Source organism: Diadema antillarum, unplaced genomic scaffold, assembly GCF_040938485.1.
Source record: "Diadema antillarum isolate AM-2024a unplaced genomic scaffold, OU_Dant_1.0 scf00000154, whole genome shotgun sequence".
Lineage (NCBI taxonomy): Eukaryota > Metazoa > Echinodermata > Echinoidea > Diadematoida > Diadematidae > Diadema > Diadema antillarum.
Window position 1 is genome coordinate 674356 of NW_027271043.1, and position 25759 is coordinate 700114.

Here is a 25759-nt window from a genome sequence, read left to right on the forward strand (position 1 = left end):
TGGGAGACTTGTTACAGTCCCAGTCAGAATGACTTCCAAGTCACAGAGGTTATTTGGCAACTGAAAACAACTCAAGTTGAACAATCATCGATATGATTATAGTCCTAAGTACAATCCATTGCTTTTTATATCATCACACACTACTACAGCAAGTACAAAAAATGAGTCTGGAATGCTAACGCCGAGTAGGTTGGATTTGAAATACTGCAGCTGGAATGCCAGCATCACCACTGCCTCGACACGCAAATGACTGTCCATCTTCTTGCCATTCGCCGAACCTTTCTTCGCCATCATCATATGATTTTCTGCCTGGACGTGGTTGACACTGACACTCAAATAGCGATGTAAACAGGAACAAACACCACAATAACAATACTCTGCAATTCATTTTCAAAACTTTCAAAGTGCAATTATTATAGCAAGCGAGCGGAAGACGGAAAGAACTGGCTGATAACGTACTCAAAACCATGGATGGTATGTGAGCAGACGACAGAAAGAACTGGCCTATAAACTTATCCAAAACCACAGGTGGCGCTCTATATGCGAGACACATTTTCAGAAGCCTAGGCACCGAGTTACACTTTAAGACCGGGTTACACTTTAAGACCTTAACAGACGTCCGTGCGGTTGCGGATTTTGTGTCCAAGCTGCGCTACATTGTATTACATGTACATGGTATCAGCACCAGGAAATGTTTGCTGCCATCTGGGTATCAGAAGGATTCAATTTCATAAAAAGTTACTACGACGGCAACTCTTGCTGCTCAAGTGTCTTGGCAATGACAAGAATCCCTTCCTAACCGGGGGGCCAAAAGCTAAAAACAGAGGTCGAGTTGCACTCTCTCTACAAACTAAGTAGACCATGCTTATTTTCAAGTTTTTATTGTAACAAACAACATTCCACTGGTCTACCTCAAAAAATTTGTTGCGAAAGCCTCCAAATCCAAGATGGCGTCCAAGATGGCCGCCATATTTGCTGACTTTGTTATTTAAATGATAGAATTCGATAGAAACATTAGATTTCAACAAATGTGTTGTCATATGAAAGAGAATAAAATTTTCTACAAGTTGATACCATTTTTATGGGTTATTGTGATAACTGGATTGATATTTTAAGGAAAAAACACTCATTTTTTGATATTTTTCTGAAAAAAGGAAAATCATGAAAATGCTTGATTCAGCATAAATCAAAGAAAGACTGAAGGATTATCTTGAAACGTTTCAAAAATTTTGCTTGACATATAACTAATATTTGGAGAAAATTAGGGGTCAGTACCATTTTTGGTTCAGGAGTTATAATGTCTCAAACTTGAAAACTCACTACGTAAAAATGGCCACTTTAGTTGTGACCAAGACCTTGTTGGTCATAAAAAAGTCTGCGCGCGCCAAGACTACTACACGCACCACTGGCACTGGCGCTTGTAGCAGCGCCAGTGACGCGTGTAGTAGTCTTGGCAAATGCAGACTTTTTCTTTGACAAACAAGGGTTTGTGCCTGCAAACTAACTTTTCATACCAAGTGGTAGCTCAGGTGATACTGATCGCTATTATTTCAAAGTAGATTGTTCTGAAGCAGATGAGATGAAGCAAAAAAAAAAAAATCAAATAGAGGTAGTAGCTTGAAACTTGGCACCAATCTTGTTGTAGATAGTTTAAGACAGAATTTAGAACAACCGCTCAAAAAAAAATCAAGATGATAGCCATCAAAGTTGACATAGTGTATTGCGCCAAATCAAATGTATTACATGTATTTCGATTTTGATACAATTTTGTATGTTGCGCTATCTTAAACCGTCTTAGGTTTTTATGGACATGTTTTTTAAAACCAGTGATATTCTACTCTCCGAAAAAGAAAAAAAAATCGAGTAGAAGTTTTTACTTTTGATGTGAGGAGTGACTAACAGAAAACGGTGAATTTAGAGTGAAATTGGAGTGACTTTTGAGTGAAAATGTTCATTTTCACTCATTTTAGAGTGACCTTAGGCAGGGCCCCACACTAACTTTTATTTTTGGTGGCCCAAAGGCAAATATCCGACCTTTTTCGGTGGCCCGATCAGGCCACCAAATTCTTCATTTCTGACATTTTGGTGGCCCGACGTGCGTTTTTGGTGGCCCTGGGCCACCGGACCACCGTTAGTGTCGAGCCCTGCCTTAGGGATCACTCGTCACTCTTCGAGTGATCCCCGAGGTCACTCTAAAATGAATGAAAATGAACATTTTCACTCTCGAGAGATCCTTATATCTAATATGGGAAAGCATCTACCAATGGCATTAGTTCAGATCAATCGTTACACTATAACCCACATGAAATCAGCCTAAAAACAATGTAAGAAAATCTGATAACAGTAAATACAGTTTCAGCATGCTTATTTGTAAATGTGAATATACAGCACGAATAATAAATTTGGACAATTTTATTCGAACTATATACTGAAAAGTAATTTCGCACAACACATTTAAGAGCAAAGTTGAGAAATTGCCGCCATGTAGGATTTTTTTTTTTTATTTTTTTTTTAGGGGGGGGGGGGTTCGGATCAGAAGGGCTTTCAAGGACATCTGCGGATCAGACATTATCATATTATTATACCATCATCATTCACGTTTCTACAACAGCAGAGTAACATACAAGTACAAAAGCATATCTTTGATACAGAAGCATTTCTTTTTTATCAAAGATTGGGCCTTACCCAAACACTGGAATGAGCTCCACCCCCCCCCCCCAAAAAAAAAGACCCTCAATATGGTTTACACTAGTACAATATCGCTCGGATGTATAGAAACATGTAATAGACAGCAATATAAGAAGATTAAAAAAATATATCAAATTATAAGTTACAGTGTATAAGTTGAGATTTAACTTTCACGCAACACACTAAAGGTATTGTTTGCCATTGGAGAAATAACATTGCTTAGTATATACTTAATATTATGTATGGTTTTGTTTATACGTAGAGAGAGTGGAACTCGAAAAGTAAGCACGATCTTGGATTTGACCCTCCGTGACGTCTGTGGGAACAGATGCGTGCAAATATATATTATGTAAAATTGGATTTCAAGTTTGAGACATTATAACTCCTGAACCAAATACAATACTGACCCCTAATTTTCTCCAAATATTGATTATATTATGGGAAAGGTGTTAATTTCTGCATGGCACTTTTTCATAAACATTTTTATTTATTTTTTTTACTTTTTAGAGAAATATTCATGGTGCATTCTGAAAAATGTCTCCATAAAAACCTAAGATGGTTTGAAATACCATTAAAATGTTCAGAATATATAAAAACCATATAAATAGACAGCAAAACAGACAAAATTGTATCAAAATCAAAATGATACATTTACTTTGGCGCAATACACTATGTCAGCTCTGATGGACTCCAATCTTGAATTTTTTGAGTGATTGATCCAAATTTTGTGTTAAACTTTCTATAGCAAGGTTAGTGTTTCAAGATTCTACCTCTATTTGAAAGATATTTTTTGCTTCATCTCATCTGCTTCAGAACAATCTACTTTGAAATAATAGCAATCAGCGTCACCTGAGCTACCACTTGGTATGAAAAGTTAGTTTGCAGGCACAAACCCTTGTTTGTCAAAGAAAAAGTCTGCATTTGCCAAGACTACTACACGCACCACTGGCACTGCTACAAGCGCCAGTGCCAGTGGTGCGTGTAGTAGTCTTGGCGCGCGCAGACTTTTTTCACGACCAACAAGGTCTTGTCACAACTAAAGTGGCCATTTTTACATAGTGAATTTTCAAGTTTGAGACATTATTACTCCTAAATCAAAGATGGTACTGACCCCTAATTTTCTCCAAATATTAATTATATGTCAAGCAAAATTTTTGAAACGTTTCAAGATAATCCTTCAGTCTTTCTTTGATTTATGCTGAATCAAGCATTTTCATGATTTTCCTTTTTTTAGAAAAATATCAAAAAATGAGTGTTTTTTCCTTAAAATCTCAATCCAGTTATCACAATAACCCACAAAAATGGTATCAACTTGTAAGCAATTTTATTCTCTTTCATATGACATCAAATTTGTTGAAGTCTGATGTTTCAATCAAATTCTATCTTGCAAATAACAAATTCAGTAAATATGGCGGCCATCTTGGACGCCATCTTGGATTTGGAGGCTTTCGCAACAATTTTTTTGAGGTAGACCAGTGGAATGCTGTTTGTTACAATAAAAACTTGAAAATAAGCATGGTCTACTTAGTTTGTAGAGAGAGTGCAACTCACTCGTTAAGTAAGCGACTTTTTGGGGTTTGGCCCTCCGGTTATTCCTGATTGGTTGTTGCTACGAGAAGTAGATATCTAACAGAACTGGCTATCAAACTGCTTTTCTATGAAATGAGACCCAGAACATGCGAGCAAGAGTGCACCGGCGGCTCCGCTTTGCTGAGATTGATCCGGGTATAATCGTCTCCGTTTAAAAAACGGAACGGTACAAAGATCGGCGTCTCATCTCGTTGCATGGTTTCAATGTTATAAGCCATCGAAGTGCAAGTGACGAGGTAAAGAATGTACAACTTGATAACTCACAAGGTGTTTCTCATAACATCGTATACTAGTATGAAGTAGATATCGTTGAAATGCGCATAGATTGTGACGATCATCATTGAACTGGAACACAGACAACGCCACAAGACTGGAGCTGGGTGGAGTTTGGAGGACATACCGTCGGCTGGCGAGCAACCGCAAGGTCCAAGCGGCCGTTCCGTTCCCCCGTGTGCTCTCTGTACGGTGCAGTGTCTACGTACTTTCAGCACATCGTGAGCTGAGCTGAGGTAGGCCTGTCGTTCTCTCTCTTACGTACAGTACACAGTACAAGATTCCCTGTCAAGTTTCAATGTTCTAGCTCCCTTCCTCATTGTATGGCCTGAGGCTGCTCGCCTTTTACTCCACTTACTAAATGCTAACCTAATGTCAAGCTTGGTTATAGGATGCAAGGCAATCAAGGCTTCATCACAATAAAAAAAGTGCTATAAAATAATGTATTAATAATAACTGCACTAGGGCATTTGAACAAAATCTCTGGTGAAATGTTCTTCTGTCTGAAATAAAAACCACCAGCTCAGTGATTTTATTACAATGAAATGCTGGAATACATTTTCTCTAACTAGTTTGTGTTAGCAAATAATTTAAGGTAGGTCTCAGATGTAAGCTTTTCTAGGCCTACTATGCATGTCCACCACTTTCTTTACAACAGGTTATGTTGGTTGAGCTGACATGCTTTACAAAAATATTGTGTCACATGATACTGAATGTATTGTTATGAAGTACAATGTCACACCTAAAGATGTCAAGTCAACAATTAAAAACTTGTGTGCCATTCCAGCAAAGATATAAATGATTTACTTTTGTGATATTTATATATGCACATATCATATATTATTAATTCATTTCAACTTGGATCAAAAGTGCAAATTTTTTCTTTATCAATAAGAGAAAGAGAGAGAGAGGGGGGGAGAGGGGGAAGGAAGGAGAGAATAAAAGAAGGAAACATCAAATTGATAACAGGAAAATAACTGCAGCTAGTGGTACTGCATTTTTTTATAGTTTTGTCATGTGATCACATTCACAGCTGAGGAATATAACGACTATCCATGTTGGTAATAGAATCAATAACTGTAACAGCATGAAACGAATGATGTAATTCATTAATGATGTTACTTGAGCAGAAATAATATGAGGTCATAACAGCAAATATTTTCCCACAAAAATACAGCTGACAAGCGGAAATGCGTGCACTGTCAGTCTATGTCTATTGTAATACATTCTAGGGGTTGTTAGTGCGAACTCTCAGATTTAAGCATTTCTATTACTCAGAAATCATGTTGTAGAAATAGTGTGTATTGCAATATTTGATATAATAGAAACACTACTCAATGTTTAAGGTGACTGTACTTTAACATAGAGAAGATAGGCCTATGTATGTAAATACAACATTGGTAGAAAGTTAATGAAATCAGATGTAAAATTAGAAAGCTATGAAATCTAGTAACCTTTTCGGTCTTTGCCCCTGGTTTTATGAAAATTATTTCATTCTGGTCTGTGTGTGATTTTTTTTTTTGATTGTCCAATTAAGATTATATTAACACAGTGTGGCAGTTTACATTAAGTGTAGTTAAAACATTATCTCTTGCATTACAGTGAAGATGAGAATCAAAAGGTAATGCTATATTGATCAACAGTAATTATCATCATTGACATTAGCATTCCAGCTGTTTGACATATATACCACAAAACCAACAAAAAGTCACCAGGCAAGGATTTTTAGTGAAAGACACATTCTGAAAGAGCAGACTTTAAGCTTTAAAATGATGTGTAACTCAATTCAAATTGACTCTCCTGTCCTATCTTGATCTTGAAAATAAAACACATACTCTGGAAAAATATTTACTGAGAAAAGAGGCTCAAAAGTATTGAGTCTATTCAAGCACTTAATCTTAACAAGCCATGCTAGCTGGACAATGAATGGGACAAAAAGCAGGATGTGAAACTCTGCAGCATAAACAATAAAGGGATTATCAAATTAAGCTGAAATTAATCATGCTCTATTAACACATTTCTACCCATGACTAATACCAATGTTCAAAGTAGTAGCATCATCTTCTCAAAAATTATATGTGAAAGTGAAGTGTGTGGAAAGGGTCTTTAACAAATGAAAAGGGGACTCTATGACACACCTAATCACACTCTTCTCAAAAAAAAATAAAAGTGGTCTAGAAATAAAAATGGCTAAAAACACAATTTCCTATTTGTTTTATGATCCCAAATCTTACCATAATGTAGACAAAGTCTTGTTCTGTCAGAAAATATAAGAAAAACCCCTCAAGATTGGCTAGGTTGACTCAGCTCACATATTTTGAGTCCTGACACAAAATCAGTGTGTGCGACTTTCTGTTTGTTTTGTGATGCACGGTCACATATGTAGCCCATATGGCTACTAGCACATATAATAAAGAAAAGAATAGAAGAAGATAGAAAGTTAAAGAAAACAGAAGCATGACAATTGTTTTCCAAGTCACCTGTGACGTCAATATGAATCAGTCTTTTCCCATTCTTGGAGTTTTTGAAACTCTTTATTTTGCTTCCAGCTAGACTTCCTTTTTTGTTTTGTCAATTCTCCTCTCCCAAGAAAAGTATTTGGTCCTAGGAATTTATGAGTTTGGCATTGGCTATACTTTCTCCAGCTAGTGGTCAGTTCCCCCGCACTCTCCATCCCCAAAGCCCCAATCCAAATTATGGGAATGACATGTTTTTTTTTGCCCTCTGATCCCTAAACATGAATGACCCTCTGAGCTGGAAGGTCGTTCTCCAGCCAGAACTTCTCCTTTATTTTGATGTACTTTAGTGGAGTAGGTCAGACAGGAATTCCAAAGACAAATTCAGGGACAACAACCCAGAAAAATGATGACGATCACGTTGGACGTCATAAGGACACTAACATTCATTTGTTTTATGATTCTATTATCCAAGAAACAATAAAGTCTTGACCAGTAGTTACAGAGAAGAAAGAAATAAAGAAATAAAAAGACAGTGGGCGAGTTAATCAGAAATTGAGATGAATCCAAGAAAACGGAGTTCCACAGAAACGAATGGGATGAGCTAATGTGAGATCTGACCAATAAGAAATTAATTTCCAGTGAAGATCACACCCCAAAATAAGATTTAGCCAATGAAATACTTTTAGGGGACGGATACTACTAGTAAATTGTTATAAAAGACCAAGTTTGAGCAAGTAGGAGGAGTGAGGAGAGGAAGCATGGAGAGCATCATGGGAGTGGCTTCACACTATAGTGAAGCAAAGGCTGCAGAATACTTTGGAAGTTTGAGGAACTTTGAATAGTTGGAGACCACTTCTGAGATAGAGTCAGGAGATCCCCTTTCCTTGTACATCATGCTCCCCTCCATATTAATTAACTAAAGTCTTTCGACGCTGTGAATGTGACGAGGATCTCGGTTAGACTGCCCAAGAGTCAATGAGTCAACCGGTGGACAACGACAAGTTGAGAAACTGTACACCACGACAAAACAGAACTTTGGTTTACACCAATGTGGGGTGTAATGAACTCCAAATAGTCGACTGGTACGTGTCATCAGAGATGTTGAAGCGTCCTGTCAGGTTGCCTTAACGTGGACGGCAATGGTGACGAACTGTTTAAGGAAGCAGTGAAAGCAGACCGGTTAACAGACGCCCCAGCCCTTGGACGAGCTCGATCGACATGCAGGCGAGAACCTCACCCCGCGACCATGCCGACGTCGAGATAAGTGGCCACACCCATTAACCTCATTATATCCCTACTAACAAAACCCCTCCCCTTCCTTCCCTTAAGAAGTGTTAAAGAAGTAAAGGTCTCCACAGGACAGGTGTAGAAGAGTTAAGCGATGTGATGTGTTCAATTGTGTAATAAGAAAAGGAATTTGTTTGTAATCAGTATCTATATTTCAGACCTACGAGAAGGCAGGTCGGTGAATAAATATGCTGTTAGCAGCATTGACATTATCCCTGTAAATTCTATCCTTCTCCCGCATTTTATACTCACTGTTGTTGTGAAGCAATATTAATCTCTAACTTTTGATAATTTGTTGATGATTGGTGTCTATGTGATTAGCTAACCCCCGACCAGTACAGAGAGAAGCTAACAGACCAGACCAAAATTTATCCGCCTCTGTACAACATTGGTCAGCCCCTGAGACAGTTAAAGGGGTGTGGGGGTTGCACGGAACTCACCGACCTTCTTTCCCGTTTATCAGCACGATGCTCTTTAGTACTTTGTTTTAAGTGTAACAAATATACGTAGAGTGCACCTCTGAATTGGTACAGTGTATGTTAAGTTCTTAAATCATTGTTGTTTTATCCAGATATTTTGATTTAGTTGTTATTCATTGTGGCAATATGGCAAACATGAAGGGTGACTGTACTGTGTACGTTAAAAATCTCCCAGAGAAATGTGACAAAGATCTGAATGATTTCTTTAAAATGGACGTAGTTGAGATTTCCTTTGGGAAAGATTCGTTGACGGGTGAGATGACTGGGTCTGCATACTGCAGCTTTAAAACTGCACAGGATGCAACCCAGGCACTCGCCCAAAACGGCAAAGAATTCAAAGGAAGAAAAATAGAAGTATGTGAGATACCCCGTTCCGCTCTTTTCTTAAGAGCAACATCCCCACCAACCCCCCAAAATGCCCCGTCCCCTAGTCCTAGCACTGCCCCCGTAATTCTCCAAAACAGTGCACGGCTACCAAATTTTTCGGGAGATACAAAACAGGGAGGATCTGACGTCACATTTGAGATGTGGAGGTATGAGGTTGAGTGCCTCCAGAAAGACCATGATAATATGTCCCTAGGGTTGATTGTTAGAAAGTCACTGCGTGGGGAAGCAGGCCAGATCGTCCTCCACATGGGGCCGGATGCCTCAGTGGATGAAATCATAGCAAAACTAGAGGGGCTCTACGGGACAGTCGAGTCCGGTGCGGTCCTCTTGCAGAAGTTGTATGATTCGAAACAAAGGGAAGATGAGAGCATTGCAAGCTTTTGTGCCCGCTTGCAACTCTCATTTGATAAGGCAGAAAAGAGAGGGGGAATTCCCGCGCAGGCACGAGATCAAACCCTGAAAGTTGTGTTCTGGAGGGGACTGTCGAACCAAAAGGTGAAACAGGCAATCCAGCACAAATTCGAAGTCGTGAATGCATTCGATGAGTTGATTAGAGCGGCGCGTGCGGCTGAACAAGAGGCCATAGATTTTGCTAGTTTTCATGCCACAGCCCCGAGTCCTGTAACAAAATCCCGCCCCACTCAGAACACCCGGGTAGCTAGCTCATTCTCTGCCACAAATGTGTCCAGCAAAGAGTCTGAACTGTTAACGAAAATTGGGGAGCTGACTGAAAAGGTAGCCAGTTTGGAAAAGGGAGCTCAGAAGATACCCCAACCACAGGCCCAGTTCACGCCCCAAACTCCAATTAACACAGGTAACCCCCAAGCGCCCCCACAAACCCCGTGGCACAATAGGTGCCACACATGCGGCAAAGCAGGGCACTTGAAACGTACCTGCCCTACCCATGTCCCCACAAGTCCCCCTCAAATTTCCTGGCAGAATAGGTGCTATAGTTGTGGAAATGTAGGACATTATAAACGAAATTGCCCCACTCGTCCCCCTATCAATCCCGTGCAGTCACATGCCCATTCCTTCCCCAGGTACCCCCATGGCCCAGTCAATGCCCCGGCTCCCTTTCCCTCGTCTCAGTCCCAATACATTTCCCCACTCATGTCCCAGCCAGTAGATCCGTATTTAAACGGAATAGGACCTCTGTCGCGGGGCGGACAGTAGGTCAAAGTCAGGGTCACAAGCCGAAAGGGCCCAGAACAAATGCCCATAAAATGCCTAAGCTTGTCGGAAATCCAATGGAGACTAATGCAGTTGTAAACGGTAGACCATGTAGATGTTTGATTGATACCGGCTCCCAGGTGACCACCCTCCCCTTGTCGTACTATAGATCACGCCTTCGACATATCAAGTTACAGGATTTGGATGAGAACTTGAGAATTGAGGCTGCAAATGGTCAGCCAGTCCCTTACGCAGGATACATTGAAGCTGACATTGAACTCCCCGGCTCTCTACCTGGTGATGCTAGAATGACTGCCCCTATTTTGATTGTAAGAGATACTCCTTACAACAAACGCGTACCCCTAACCGTTGGCACTAATGTAATCCTAGTTTGTATGGAAGAAGGTAGAGCAACTCGAGGTAGGAGCGTAAACAGTGGCAGTGTCAACCCAACCTGGCAGGCTGCATATCGTAGTCTATCACATAGCGTACATGTCACGCCTGACCGGAGTGGGAAAGTAGGCACGTTAAGACTGTGTAGTGGCAAAGCTGTGTGTGTGCCTGCAAATGAGATGATTGTTGTACAGTGTGAATTGGTGTCTGCCTCCATTCATTTTGAGTGCAATGTGCTTGTAGAAACTACATCTAAGCGACAACTTGCTAGGGAGATACTAGTCGAGTCTGCCGTGGTGACAGTAGGTAAGAGAGAGGGACGTAATGTAGCAATAGCCCTGAAGAATCATGCCCCATACCCAGTTTGGATCCCTAGGAAGACAGCTGTGGGGGATGCATATTTGTGCTCCGTCCAAGGTCCCGTAATGTGCAATAGCCAGACTTCCAGTGGTAGTAACCATGGGAACGGGAAATCCCCTCCCAGTGCGGATGAAGTGTTAGGTTCCCTAGATTTTTCCCAGTCCCCAGCCTCAAGTGATGAGATTGATGCTGTGAGACATGTTTTGAGAGAATACCCCTCTGCATTCAGTACGGATGAGTTTGACCTAGGACATAGTACCATAGTCGAACATAACATTGAACTGACTGACGACCGACCCTTCCGTGAACGATACCGCCCGATACCACCTTCCCTGTATGACGAAGTTAGGGCCCATTTAGACACGATGAAGCATTCAGGAGTGATCAGAGAATCCTTTTCCCCATATGCCAGCCCCATAGTCTTAGTGCGAAAGAAAGATGGTTCTCTAAGATTTTGTGTAGATTTTCGTAAGCTTAATTCAAAGACAATTCGTGACTCCTATGCCCTCCCCCGCATTGACGAGACTTTACAGGCTCTCAATGGTGCGAAGTGGTTTAGCTCCCTGGATCTGCGCTCTGGCTACTGGCAAATAGGAGTCGCAGAGAAAGACAAGCATAAAACCGCCTTCGTCTTGCCCCCTCCCCTAGGACTATGGGAGTGCAACCGTCTCCCCTTTGGATTGTGCAATGCCCCCGGTACGTTCCAACGAGCGATGGAGCGTTGCCTTGGCGACCTGAATCACAAGATATGTGTCGTTTACTTAGATGACATAATTATCTTTTCCAAGACAATTGAAGAACACAAGGACAGACTACGACAAGTACTTGACCGACTGACCATGCATGGATTCAAACTTAAACCCAGCAAGTGTAAACTCCTCCAGAGTAGAATTAAGTACCTAGGACATGTGGTATCGGAAGACGGTATCGAGACTGACCCAGACAAGATCGAAACTGTCAGGACGTGGCCCAGACCAGCGCGCACGCGCGATGTGCGATCGTTCCTCGGATTTGCGAGTTATTACCGGAAGTTCATCCGTAATTTCTCACAAATTTCGAAGCCCCTAAATGACCTTCTCGGTGGCCCCCGTAAGAGAAAAGGTAAGACCCCCCAACACAAGCCCCCTCCCTTCAAATGGAACTCCGAATGTGAATCGGCATTTCAAACAATCAAAGAAAAGTTGATGAGTCCCCCTGTTCTGGCCTATGCCGATTTTGAGAAACCATTCATCCTCCACACAGATGCCAGCACTTCAGGCCTTGGCGCGGCACTGTACCAACTAGATGACTTCGGAAAAGAAAGAGTCATAGCGTATGCAAGTAGGTCCCTCAGCAAGAGTGAGAGCCATGCCCCCGCGCATAAGCTCGAATTTCTAGCGCTGAAGTGGGCCGTGACTGACAAATTTCATGACTACTTGTACGGCAACAAAGTACAAGTACTGACCGACAACAACCCTCTGACCTACGTGAATTCGACAGCAAAGCTAGACGCAACCCAACACAGGTGGTTAGCTGCGCTGGCGAATTATGACATCTCCATTAAATATCGATCAGGAAAGTCCAACACAGATGCTGACCTACTCTCCCGTTTGCATGATGGACGAAATGGTGAAAGTGAGGATGATGTGAACGAGTGTGGCCACATTCAGTCTGATTCATTTGAGGCTATTTGTAGTTATGCCATACATGTTAATGTTGACGAGGACCCGTATGCTGAGGTAGTAGCTCATGCAGGTAATGTAGTGCCCCCCGAACTCCAGTCCCCACCCTTCCCGAATCCTAACTCCCAGGTGAACCCCCCTGACTGGGCAAAGGAGCAGCGGGATGATGATGTAATCAAACGTGTGCTCCACTACGTAGAAAAGGGACTTTCCCCGTCTGCTGACCAGCGAAATGCGGAGAGTGAGAGAGTGAGAGTGCTCTTGCGAGAGTGGAAGAAGTTAGTGATACATGATGGTGTGTTATACAGAGTGAAAGAGTGTATGGAAGGAGGGAAGACAAGGCAACTAGTCCTCCCTGAAAAGTACAAGAGAGAAGTGCTCAAGAGTCTCCATGACGACACAGGGCACCTAGGGATAGAGCGTACCATTGATTTGGTGAGAGAGCGGTTTTATTGGCCCCACATGGCCAATGACGTCACTCAGTATGTGAAGACGTGTGGGAGATGTGTGAGAAGAAAAGGAGTCCCCGAGTCCCACGTGACTGCCCCACTAGTAAACATTAGGACTACCCGGCCCCTAGAACTAGTGTGTATGGATTATCTCACTTTGGAAGAATCCAAAGGAGGGTACTCCAATATTTTGGTGATAACTGACCATTTCACACACTACACAGTAGCTGTCCCGACCCGAAATCAAACCGCACACACTACTGCCAAGGTGCTGTTTGACCATTTTCTCGTGCACTACGGTTTCCCCTCCCGCCTTCACTCCGATCAGGGCAGAAACTTTGAATCGGAAGTGATCAGACATTTGTGTAGGCTGGCAGGCATAGAGAAGTCCCGCACTACCCCATACCACCCCCAAGGGAATGGCATGTGTGAGCGTATGAATCGAACCATTCTCGGTATGCTAGGCACCTTAGGAGATGATCACAAAGCCGACTGGAAGTCGCACCTAGCCCCTCTTGTCCATGCGTATAACTGTACCCGGAATGATGCTACGGGGTATTCACCGTACTACCTCATGTACGGACGCCACCCCCGCTTACCCGTGGATGTTTACCTAGGGCTGGATCCCAGAGATGAAGGGAGAACTGATGCTGGCAAATATGTAGAGGACCTAAGGAAACGCATGGATTATGCGTACAAGCTAGTATCTGAGAGGACTAGTAAGCTAGGCGCTAGGAACAAAGCGAAGTATGACACTAGACTACGTGAGAACACAGTCGAGCCAGGTGACAGAGTTTTGGTAAGAAACGTGGGTATCATTGGGAAACATAAACTTGGAGACAAGTGGGGAAAATACCCCTATGTAGTAGTCTCACAACCGAACCCCGAGATCCCCGTGTACAGAGTCCGCCCTGAAAATGGAGTAGGGAGAGTCAGAACACTCCATCGCAACCTTCTCCTTCCCTGTAATTTCCTCCCCAAAGTTGAGGACCCCGCCCCCAGTGTGCCGAAAGCCAAGCAGCAACCTGAACGTCCCCAAAGACAGGTGCCTCAGGTAGAAGTAGAAGAAATTAATGACGAAGACGTTAGCGATAATGGAGGAGTATCTCTGTGGGAGATGCCACGCCCTATCGCAGTAGGTGAGGCCACGCCCCTAGGGAACAATGATGTTGTGGTAGATCGCGAAGACAATGAAAATGATGTGACTAGAAATGTTGAGGATAATGAACCTGTCATCCCCGAAAATGAAGCAAACAATGTTCAGGAGAGGGATGATGTAGAGGTAAATATTGAGGCTGAAGAAGTTAATGTTGAACTTGAGGTTCAGGACCCTATTCCAGCTCCCCAAGAAGTTTCTGAAGAGGATAGTCAAGTTCGACGATCTCGTAGAACCTCTAAGCCCCCAGACAGGCTGGGATATTCTCATTCACTGAGTGCTAATTACCCTAACGTGGAGAATGATTTGCCTGCTGATTCAACGTGTAACAATTCATTGTTTGAAATTGGAAGCTTTCTTTGGAATGCATTTGCAGGGAGAAATACCCTACAAACCCCAGAAGTGATGGTAGTATAATATTGTGTTGCGTTAAATATTGAAACGCGCTTGTTCATTTTGAAGATTATTTTCTGTTTGAATTATGGTCCAATTCAGGCAGGCACTTGACATTGTACCTCCCTTCCAAATTAAGGAAGATGTCTTTTTTTTTTTTGCATGAACTTACTTGGTCAGCGCGTTGTTTTCAATTTGCTCCCTTGCTATCTTTTTCTTATAGTGTAGGCAGTCGCCATTGAATTTGCCATATTGTTTGTTACTTACGCTTGTATATAAAGTATCGTTGTGAAACTGTATTGTTATGCAATTCTAGCTGAGGAACGTATGCTAGATAAAATTATATTCTAAGTTGTGTAGTATGTGTCACATAGCGATTTGTGTATGACTGACAAAGGAAGGTCAGGATTTTTAAATGCGCATCTCAAAATTTGATGAGATGTCTATATACAGTTGACGTACATGAATGCGGATCAAACGATCTGTGAATTAGGGCATTAGAAAGAGAGTGTCCATAACTTGTTGAATTTTGTTATTGTTACTTTATCAGTTTTGCGTCATCTAACCATGACCATCTCGATTTGAATTGTTGTGTATGTGCTTGATTTACTAGAGTCGAATAGTCTGGATAGGATGTATTCAACAGTCTGATTATTTTGTGTTGTATGTTTCATGGCAGCAAGGCCATGGTGAAGAGCTATTGCCAAAGAAAAAGCAGCATATAGGCTTATGAGAGGAATAAGGATTATAGAGTTTAGGAGATTGTTAGTCTCTCCGAATCTGCCGTATACTTTACAGATGAGGAATAACCACCCATCTTGCGTATTTCTTGAGTAGTGTCATGTAATGATGGACACTCTGATGTTATCATTAATTCGTATATGATGTGTTTCTGTTATGGGGAAGAGCTATACCCAAGGACGAGTATTGTGATATAATTATGTTTGAATTGTTTAGTGTGATGCTAATGGCATTACATTAAGTTTAAGAATTTGCGAAAGAGTTACTATTACATTTTGATTTTGTTGAGGACGATTATCCTGATGTCGGGAGTGCAGATTAAGCAAGCCCTGCATTTAAATCTGCGTTGATGTTTTACGTGTTTATCATCAGTTCTCGAAGTTTACGAAGTCTCAGGTTTGAGAGGTGCACACTTATCATTAATTTGTTGGAAGCTAGATACTTTGTTATGATTGTGATTATGTTATTCATGTCTAACTATGGAAGTGACACGTATATCTTGATATTTACCAATGGGAGGATTGTATCCGTACTTTGATGAGTATGAAAACCAGTTAGTATTAAGATCGGTCAAAGCCAGGTTGACAAAGTGATTTGATATGCTTGCTTGTAAATAGTTTGTAAATAATGATACACGTTCTACCCAATTTCGAGGACGAAATTTTTCGGAGGTGGGGTAGATGTAGCCCATATGGCTACTAGCACATATAATAAAGAAAAGAATAGAAGAAGATAGAAAGTTAAAGAAAACAGAAGCATGACAATTGTTTTCCAAGTCACCTGTGACGTCAATATGAATCAGTCTTTTCCCATTCTTGGAGTTTTTGAAACTCTTTATTTTGCTTCCAGCTAGACTTCCTTTTTTGTTTTGTCAATTCTCCTCTCCCAAGAAAAGTATTTGGTCCTAGGAATTTATGAGTTTGGCATTGGCTATACTTTCTCCAGCTAGTGGTCAGTTCCCCCGCACTCTCCATCCCCAAAGCCCCAATCCAAATTATGGGAATGACGTGTTTTTTTTTGCCCTCTGATCCCTAAACATGAATGACCCTCTGAGCTGGAAGGTCGTTCTCCAGCCAGAACTTCTCCTTTATTTTGATGTACTTTAGTGGAGTAGGTCAGACAGGAATTCCAAAGACAAATTCAGGGACAACAACCCAGAAAAATGATGACGATCACATTGGACGTCATAAGGACACTAACATTCATTTGTTTTATGATTCTATTATCCAAGAAACAATAAAGTCTTGACCAGTAGTTACAGAGAAGAAAGAAATAAAGAAATAAAAAGACAGTGGGCGAGTTAATCAGAAATTGAGATGAATCCAAGAAAACGGAGTTCCACAGAAACGAATGGGATGAGCTAATGTGAGATCTGACCAATAAGAAATTAATTTCCAGTGAAGATCACACCCCAAAATAAGATTTAGCCAATGAAATACTTTTAGGGGACGGATACTACTAGTAAATTGTTATAAAAGACCAAGTTTGAGCAAGTAGGAGGAGTGAGGAGAGGAAGCATGGAGAGCATCATGGGAGCGGCTTCACACTATAGTGAAGCAAAGGCTGCAGAATACTTTGGAAGTTTGAGGAACTTTGAATAGTTGGAGACCACTTCTGAGATAGAGTCAGGAGATCCCCTTTCCTTGTACATCATGCTCCCCTCCATATTAATTAACTAAAGTCTTTCGACGCTGTGAATGTGACGAGGATCTCGGTTAGACTGCCCAAGAGTCAATGAGTCAACCGGTGGACAACGACAAGTTGAGAAACTGTACACCACGACAAAACAGAACTTTGGTTTACACCAATGTGGGGTGTAATGAACTCCAAATAGTCGACTGGTACGTGTCATCAGAGATGTTGAAGCGTCCTGTCAGGTTGCCTTAACGTGGACGGCAATGGTGACGAACTGTTTAAGGAAGCAGTGAAAGCAGACCGGTTAACAGACGCCCCAGCCCTTGGACGAGCTCGATCGACATGCAGGCGAGAACCTCACCCCGCGACCATGCCGACGTCGAGATAAGTGGCCACACCCATTAACCTCATTATATCCCTACTAACAAAACCCCTCCCCTTCCTTCCCTTAAGAAGTGTTAAAGAAGTAAAGGTCTCCACAGGACAGGTGTAGAAGAGTTAAGCGATGTGATGTGTTCAATTGTGTAATAAGAAAAGGAATTTGTTTGTAATCAGTATCTATATTTCAGACCTACGAGAAGGCAGGTCGGTGAATAAATATGCTGTTAGCAGCATTGACATTATCCCTGTAAATTCTATCCTTCTCCCGCATTTTATACTCACTGTTGTTGTGAAGCAATATTAATCTCTAACTTTTGATAATTTGTTGATGATTGGTGTCTATGTGATTAGCTAACCCCCGACCAGTACAGAGAGAAGCTAACAGACCAGACCAAAATTTATCCGCCTCTGTACAACATTGGTCAGCCCCTGAGACAGTTAAAGGGGTGTGGGGGTTGCACATATATTGTAGTGATAAAAAAAGAAGCTTTTACTCCCATAGGACCAAAAGCATTCTTGTATTATATACTAGTAAATCAAGACACTGATGTATGCTTATGAACATACATGAGCAAAGGCAAAATTGCACCAATGTCAGTAAGGTTTGAATTTAATCTTCTCTTCACTATAATATAGTCACATTCATGTTTCAGAAAAACATCCTACCTCTCTATGAAATGTTTTGTTTCATTTTCAAATCAAATGTTAATTCCAGTATCCCAAATTCTTTAGATTACAGCAATGACAACAAATCATATAATACAAAATATAATGTACATGTACATTTGAAAACAGAAACTATCAAACTACTTTTCCAAAATCCTTGTGTCATTGGAAAAGAAAGGCCCACATGAAAGCAAAGGCAAAGGGGGAGGCTGAGGGAGGGAACCTTTACCCCAACCATTCCACAGGTACCAGTCAGACCGCAGCACGTATGCTAATGAGCCGATCCAGCAAGATTTATTCAGCACTCTCATTGACGATCTTTACGTTCGAAAGGTGTCTTGTCGTGCGAGATTTTGCGAGAGTTTGACAGAGCTATGGTTTTCACAGTGTAGTGACTTTAACATACATTCATCATGGCTACAAGTCATGGTAAATTGTTCTGCAGACTCTGATCTTTATTTTGATACTAAATTTGCGTATAACATTGGATCTTATCATGGCGATATAGTCAATTGAATTTGCGTAAATTTTGCCTGCTTTTCACGGAAGATTTTGCCGTCTAAAATTCGTTTTTGGTTCCTGACCGGTTTAAGAAACTGTTGTTTCTGATTTTGGCTTTTTCGTAGAGAGGAAACTTAGATACTCATCATATATTGGAGTCAAGGAGATGCAAGCATGATTTATACTAGTTTTTCTGTTTTGAAATGTCTGTAAAATTCACTCCTAAGCCGGAAGTATGCTCCACACAAAGTGTACAGTGGCGCGAAAGAGCTCTCTCATCGGACAGTGCTTGCATTCAGCACTTGAACTTGGCTTGAACTACACGCGTGCCAAGAAACCGCAAGTGGCATCAAACCGTTATGTAGCAGCGTAATGACATAATGCAAGCGCTGAATGCAAGCGCTGTCCAATGAGAGAGCTTACTCTTGAGATTGCAAGGTTTCAAGCTGATCAGCACTGACATGGATGGATATTTTACTGGTTCCTGACCGGTTTAAGCAACAAATTGTTAAGATATTTACATGTATAGAAAGAAAAGAGATAAACTACCAAATAATGCATTTTCATTGAGATGCAAAGTGAATTCGGTATTCTTTTGACATCTTGAACGTGTACTGCATGAATTACTTTTTTTGTCACTTTTCAAGCTCAAATTACACTATGGTACTTTTCATTTACAATAATTTGAGTAACATGCGACGATAGTTTACATATTTTCCTTGAATTTGCTACCAAATTTGTGAATATAAGGTGTATTTTTGTTGCCGAAAGCCAAAGGACAAAATCCCCTTCCACAGCTCATTACGTATGCAAGCCTAGAGCGGGCTTGCATACTACTAAGCAGTAGTTGAATAAATACGAGCGAATTTTTCAGGTGCTGCGGTCTGACTGGTACTGCATGTATCTCCCCACCCCCCTGCTGGAGACTCCCCACACACACACTGAAAGATGCGGGAACTGCATCCCCTATTTTCGTTTGTAGTTCCCTTAAGAACAAAATAAAACATATACATGTATTCATATGGATTGTGTGAATAATCACAATTTTTTCCAAACTCACTGTAAAATGATTTAAACAAAAATACAACAACAACAACAACAACAACAACACCTTTTGAATAATGTAAAACTTGGCTTGTTCTTCTGAATTGTCATAAAATGCATATCTGCTGTGAAGGGAGAACAAATTTCAAATTTGAGTTTACCTAAATGCTAATTTTGTAATAATTCTGTAATATAGATATGAAAGACTCATGCACTTTTATGGACCTTTTAGCTCAAAATGCTTAGTGCCCACCATATGAATGTTATATGATCTTTCAAGTAAATTAACATTTTTATATGATTACTTTTATATAGCACTTGATTAATACTGCATATTATTTTTGAAGAAGACAACAACTTTAAGAACAAACTTTCACATTTTGTGATTTTTATGAGAATTCATGAGGTCATATGTAAACATGGATCACTCTTTTTTTGTAGCCGGATGCACTGGCCAAAGATTCTTAAATTGTGTATATTATCTAGTGAAATAATGTTTGAATTTTTCCATGAATCTTTGATACACATCGTGGAAAGCTCCTCTAGTGAAAAATTATAAAATTTCAAGTTATGTTTTCCTAACATAAAGATCTTTCAAGTTGCTATGTAATATTCATTATGGATGGATACCAAAAGAAATTTTTAAATTTCAGATTTGCCCTGTACTTCTAATCATTACTTTTCAACCGTCTTCTTCTTGAATTTGATTTGTTCCATGGAGTCCTTTCAAGAATTAGAATTTAAAACAAACCCCCAAAAAGTCATTTGTATATATAAGTTACTGTACATGTGTCATGTAGAAGTTTGAGGTGGACACCATGGATCATGAATATTGCATGATATGAAATATTGTGATTTATGATTTAAAAGAAAAAATAACCCACATCCCAAGACTTTCAACTTTATCCAATTGGCATGTTTCGGATAGATCTGCACTTGCCATCACACAATATTTGCACGTTGCATAGTCTTGCAAATTTGTAGAATACCTAATCTCAAAATTTTAGGGTCTTTTTTTCCATGTCAAGTCCCCTTAAGGGCAAAACAATGGGTTTATACTGAACATTTGATTGGAAACTGCTGGATTTGAAACACAAATTTATCTTGACTACATATTTGCAGCTTGGTATGACATGATAAAATTAATACTACAGTATGCTCACTTATTTCTATTGAATCTGAAATATTCATGGAGAAATATCTCCAGTATCGTAAAAATACCCATAGTATATATTTCATTTACCAGAATCACATGTAAATAATTACCTGCCTATAATGACAAGTCTCTGTCCATGCTCCTAATATATGGATGCCCTATCATCAAACTTTTCTTATTAATGTCTGATCCTAGGTCTCCAACATTCATGCTTAAACTGCAAAATCATGTGATTTGCAGCCCACAAGATTTCACAAGTTCAGTGAAAAAAAAATGGAGCAGATTCAGGAAGAATTGCTTGACTTTTTTAAAGGATATGAAAGATTTCAGGATGTGTTTTTTACATAGATTCTTTAAAGAGGTGTAGCCTACTTGGCATAAAAAAGTTTGTTTGATCAAATATAGCAAACCCAGTTGGGGGCCAATATCAGCATACGTAATCCCCCCCCCCCCCACACACACACACACAAACAAAAAGAATAAAAAAAGAAGAATCTATTTGAATTGAAGGTGTATTTCCCTGATGGTTTGTCAAACCAAGTGAAAATTAACTAACGAAACTGCAGAGATGATGACGTCACAAAACTACAGACATTATAAATGTACAAGTTCCATGCCTTCCACAACTATTAATAGTGAACATGCACCAACTAGCTTATCATGTACTTACGGTATGTAGTGGTCACAGTGCCACGGTTAATGTAGTGTGTATTAGAGTCAGTATCAGGGCTGAGGGTAACACACGGCCCTGTTTTATGAAGAGTTAAAATTGATTATACAGTTGATTTCAACTGTAAGTCTGTGGCTGCCTGTGTGGTAAGGAAATTTAAAATCGATTTTATCTTTTGATAAAACGGAGCCCACTGGAACATTTTCAGATGGAGGGAGGGGGTGGCTGACCAGCCTACAACAGGGCAGATGGGAGGAGGAGGAAAATCTCTAAAAATGATTATTTCATTGATCTTAGTGTTTTTTTAATGCCTCCGCCATCGAAGTGGCCGGAGGCATTATGTTTTCGGGTCGTCCGTCCGTCCGTCCGTCGTCCGTCCGTCCGTCCGTCCGTCCGTCCGTCCATCCCATTTTGTTTTTGTCGATATCTCAAGAACCTTGTGGTGGTTTTACATCAAACTTGGTATGAGGGTATATCCTGGGGGGGGGGGATAATACTTTGTTTGGATTTTAGGGTCACAGGGTCAAAGGTCAAAGGTCACAGGTGATTTTGTGGAAAAAAAAATTGACATTTCATGTTTTTCTCCATATCTCGCAAATGGTTCAAGGTATCTTCATGGAACTTAGTATATGCATGTACCGATGGGCAGTGATTATCTAGGGAAGTTGGGGGTCATGGGTCAAAGGTCAGGGGTCAAAGGTCAAGGTCAACTAATCAAAATATTACTATTTTCCTTATATTTATGCAATGCCTGAAGGATTTTTTTTTTTTACTTGATGTATGCATGTATTACCCAATATATATTGTGTGGGAAGTTTCTTGCCAAAAGGTCAAAGGTCAAGTGAAAAGGCTAAATTGCACTTTTTCCTCCATATCTCGAAAGTAACTCAAGGTATCATCATGAAACTTACATATTTATGCATGTTCTACCTAACAGTGATTCTCTTTGGAACTGTGAGGTCAAAGGTCAAAGGCCAGGTTTAGATAATACTATTTTACCATTTGATAGTGAAATTATACCTTTTCTCAATACCTTGAAAATTACTCAATGCATAAACTTATAAAAGGGTCAAAAGTCAAGTAAAAATCATCAGTTCCCCAAATACCTGCACTCTGACGTTTTGATCATTTATCCAATTGAACCTAGTTCTAGGAAAGTAAACATTCAGCACATTTGTGGCAAACCTGTCATTTTAATATTTTGCCAATTGTGTGAAACTGTCATCACACATTGTCAAGACATTGTACTGTAGACCTATTAGGAGAACCATGCATTATGGCGGAGGCATACCAGTCGCCGTAGCGACATTTCTAGTTTTATTTGCTTTTGCAGTACACTAGACAAATGCAAAACAACACAGCACAAATAAACAGTATATATCACACATACACATAATGATAACAGTAGGTGTTGCATGTTAATTTCAAGCACTAGTGTAAAGACTTACAATTCAACCATCAATGCAACCATGACGCAGTCAAGGGACCAGTAATCAAAAAGGCAAATAATCTTTCATACAAGTGTGTATTCCGTGGTTATTGAGAAATTGCCTGTGGTATTGAGGATGCAAGGAATACAACTTAGCCAATATGTCATTAAGATTCTTGACTCTTATTATTCTTTTACTAAATTATCACTAGTTATCAAAATAGGATTGTTGTCATTGATGTAATTTTTGTAGTAGCAGTAGTACAAGTAATTTGAGGTGGTGATGGAGATACTTGCCATAGTCTTCCCACATATAGAGCTATTAACAAGTGTGTGAGATTGCATATTACATTACCCAAGCTAAACTCTTAACACAAGTGGTCAAAACTAGTGGAGTGATTTACTTGCAGTTTCGGTAGACCAAAGCAGCATGTCGGTACTACACAGACTTGAACAATTTCCGCAAGGAAATCTCTTGCATACATTTCCAAAAATGTGTTACTGCTTTTCATCTTGAAGAGAAACAACATTTCAACAAAGATATCATTGGCTATCAAAGCAAGTGAGAATTTTGCTCTGAATGTAGTTTTACAGAAGTTTTTTTTTTTAAAGCTTGAATTATGACAGTTTTTCCTACAGCCTTTGAGTGCTTCATGGTGCACTAATTAGGGTTATGACAATGTTGTTCTGCCAAGACATTTTCACTAGCTCTTTCTATTGCGCATTAACAGTGATGATCAAATATTCACTTGTTTTTCTTTGATTATATTGAAGGAGGATTGACACCTGTGGGAAAATGTATGAATGTGATTCTAAGGCTTAATATGTAGGAATGTATATTTCCCCCACCCTCTCTTAAGTGTAGTGACTTCCACCACCTTTGAAAATTTGCTTGTTCAACCCTAGGGGATAAAAGATTTGTATATTAAAGCAAGATCACCCATGTTTCTGCTCAAAATTCCAGGCAGTTGAACCACTGTGTAAAATAGAAATCAAGGCTAAAAACAGATCATGTGAAATAATGAGGCATGGTTTTAGAATGTGTGACCTCTTTCTGTAATATATCCACTGATAACAGTAATAATGTGTTTCATTTGATTCTCATTATGGGCTTCTCATTGCAGATGATGGCTTTATGTCTCCTGATAGTTTGAGTCAGATATGTATGTGACCGTGCATCACAAAACCAACAAAAAGTAAAACAGCCCGATATCATGTGAGGATCAACTCAAAATAGGTGAAATGGGTCAAACTAGTCAATCTTGAGTTTTTTATATTTTGTGATAGAGCAATTCTTCTATGAACTATGTAATTCTGAATTTTGAAATCGTAAAACAAATGGGAAATTTGCATTTTTTATAGCTTTTCTAGAACACTTTTTTTTTGTAGAATAATGTGATGACGCATGTCTTAGAGGCCCTTGTACATTTCCTAAAAACTTTTTACATACCGTAAAGTTCCGTGTATAAGACGCACCCGTGTATAAGACGCACCCCTACTTTCGGACCTAAAATTTAAAAAAAAAAAACCACGAAAATTTCCACGCAAATATTGCGTGTGTCATACATATTATTTCAGCTCAAAATTTCCCTAGAATGCAGCATGTATTTGCTCTATTTTTCGTTTCCTTTTATATTTTCTTTTAACGGTATTCATCGGACATCGGCAAAATATGGAAGTCGCAAAATGCGAGACTTGTCTCGGTACTCACTTGCTATTGTTTTGCCTTTCAATCGTGGTACATGTGTCATGCATATCGTACTCATGAGTGTACAGTACGATCTTTGCTGTCATGATAGCAGAGGGTCTCGCATATTGACGCATGTCAGACTGGAAGGTTCATTACGGAAAATAAGAAAAACATCAACAAGTGTAGCAGAGGGATCATACGGCAAGACATACGGTGCGTACGGTAGTACACTCATGCACTACCAGTAAGGTGTGTCTCTTGTACCATGCTTGTATGCACAGTGCTAGCCTTTTGCAAAAGGCAGCTCGCTATAATTTCAGCACACGCACACAGAGAGCAATGGACTTGCACACACAGCGCGCAACGGGCAAGCGCGCTTCGATCCGATCGCTGTGTGCACGCGAGTCCATTGCAAAAGCCTCTCTGCAGCTGCTGCCTTTGCCAAAGGCTTGCTAGCTAGCTACAGTGCAGCTATGCTATCCTAGCTGGCCTCGTGAAATGAAGAGCAAACGAACGACATGGATATGCATACATGCTTCACACATCGTTCATATTTGCGGTGACATAGTGTCGATCCTATGGCCATATTGATACTAGTACATTGATAAGTTTTACGGTATCGGTAATTTAGTAATGATACCTGTACATCGCGTATTCCAGCTACTAGGTTGGCTGTTGGTAGCTTGGTAGACTGACATCGGTAGCATACAGCAGTGCTGTTACAGCTGTTGTCTATGGCCAGATTGATACATCGTTACTGCACAAGGCCGATGTAAGTTTATCTCGTACTTGCAGCTTTTGTGTGTGTCCAGATTGAAAGATCGCTAATTTATCCGTAAGTTTTAGTGATTGCTTACCTTCCAAACGTCGATGGGCATACATGGCCCCAAGTTGGCCTTATAAAATTGGGTGTACATGACGGATTTTTTTTCGTGATTCGACTGTACCCGTGTATACGACGCACCCCCGATTTTCAACGTTTTCCGACGAAAAAATAGTGCGTCTTATACACGGAACTTTACGGTACTCTTCAATTTCAGCTCAAATAACCTTTGAGAGGATGGTGCCACCACTCTGAAATGTAAAAGTAGTCGTGAATAG

The 25759-nt window shown here is 40.3% G+C and overlaps 1 long non-coding RNA gene across 1 annotated transcript in view; it reads left to right on the forward strand.

Annotated features, from left to right (window-relative positions):
• The first annotated feature begins 4341 nt into the window (after positions 1 to 4341).
• Positions 4342 to 25759, forward strand: part of LOC139721997 (uncharacterized) — a 75008-nt gene continuing 53590 nt past the window's right edge. Inside the window, exon 1 of the long non-coding RNA XR_011710256.1 lies at positions 4342 to 4787. This is a non-coding gene — a long non-coding RNA (uncharacterized lncRNA). The remainder of the gene's footprint in view (positions 4788 to 25759) is intronic.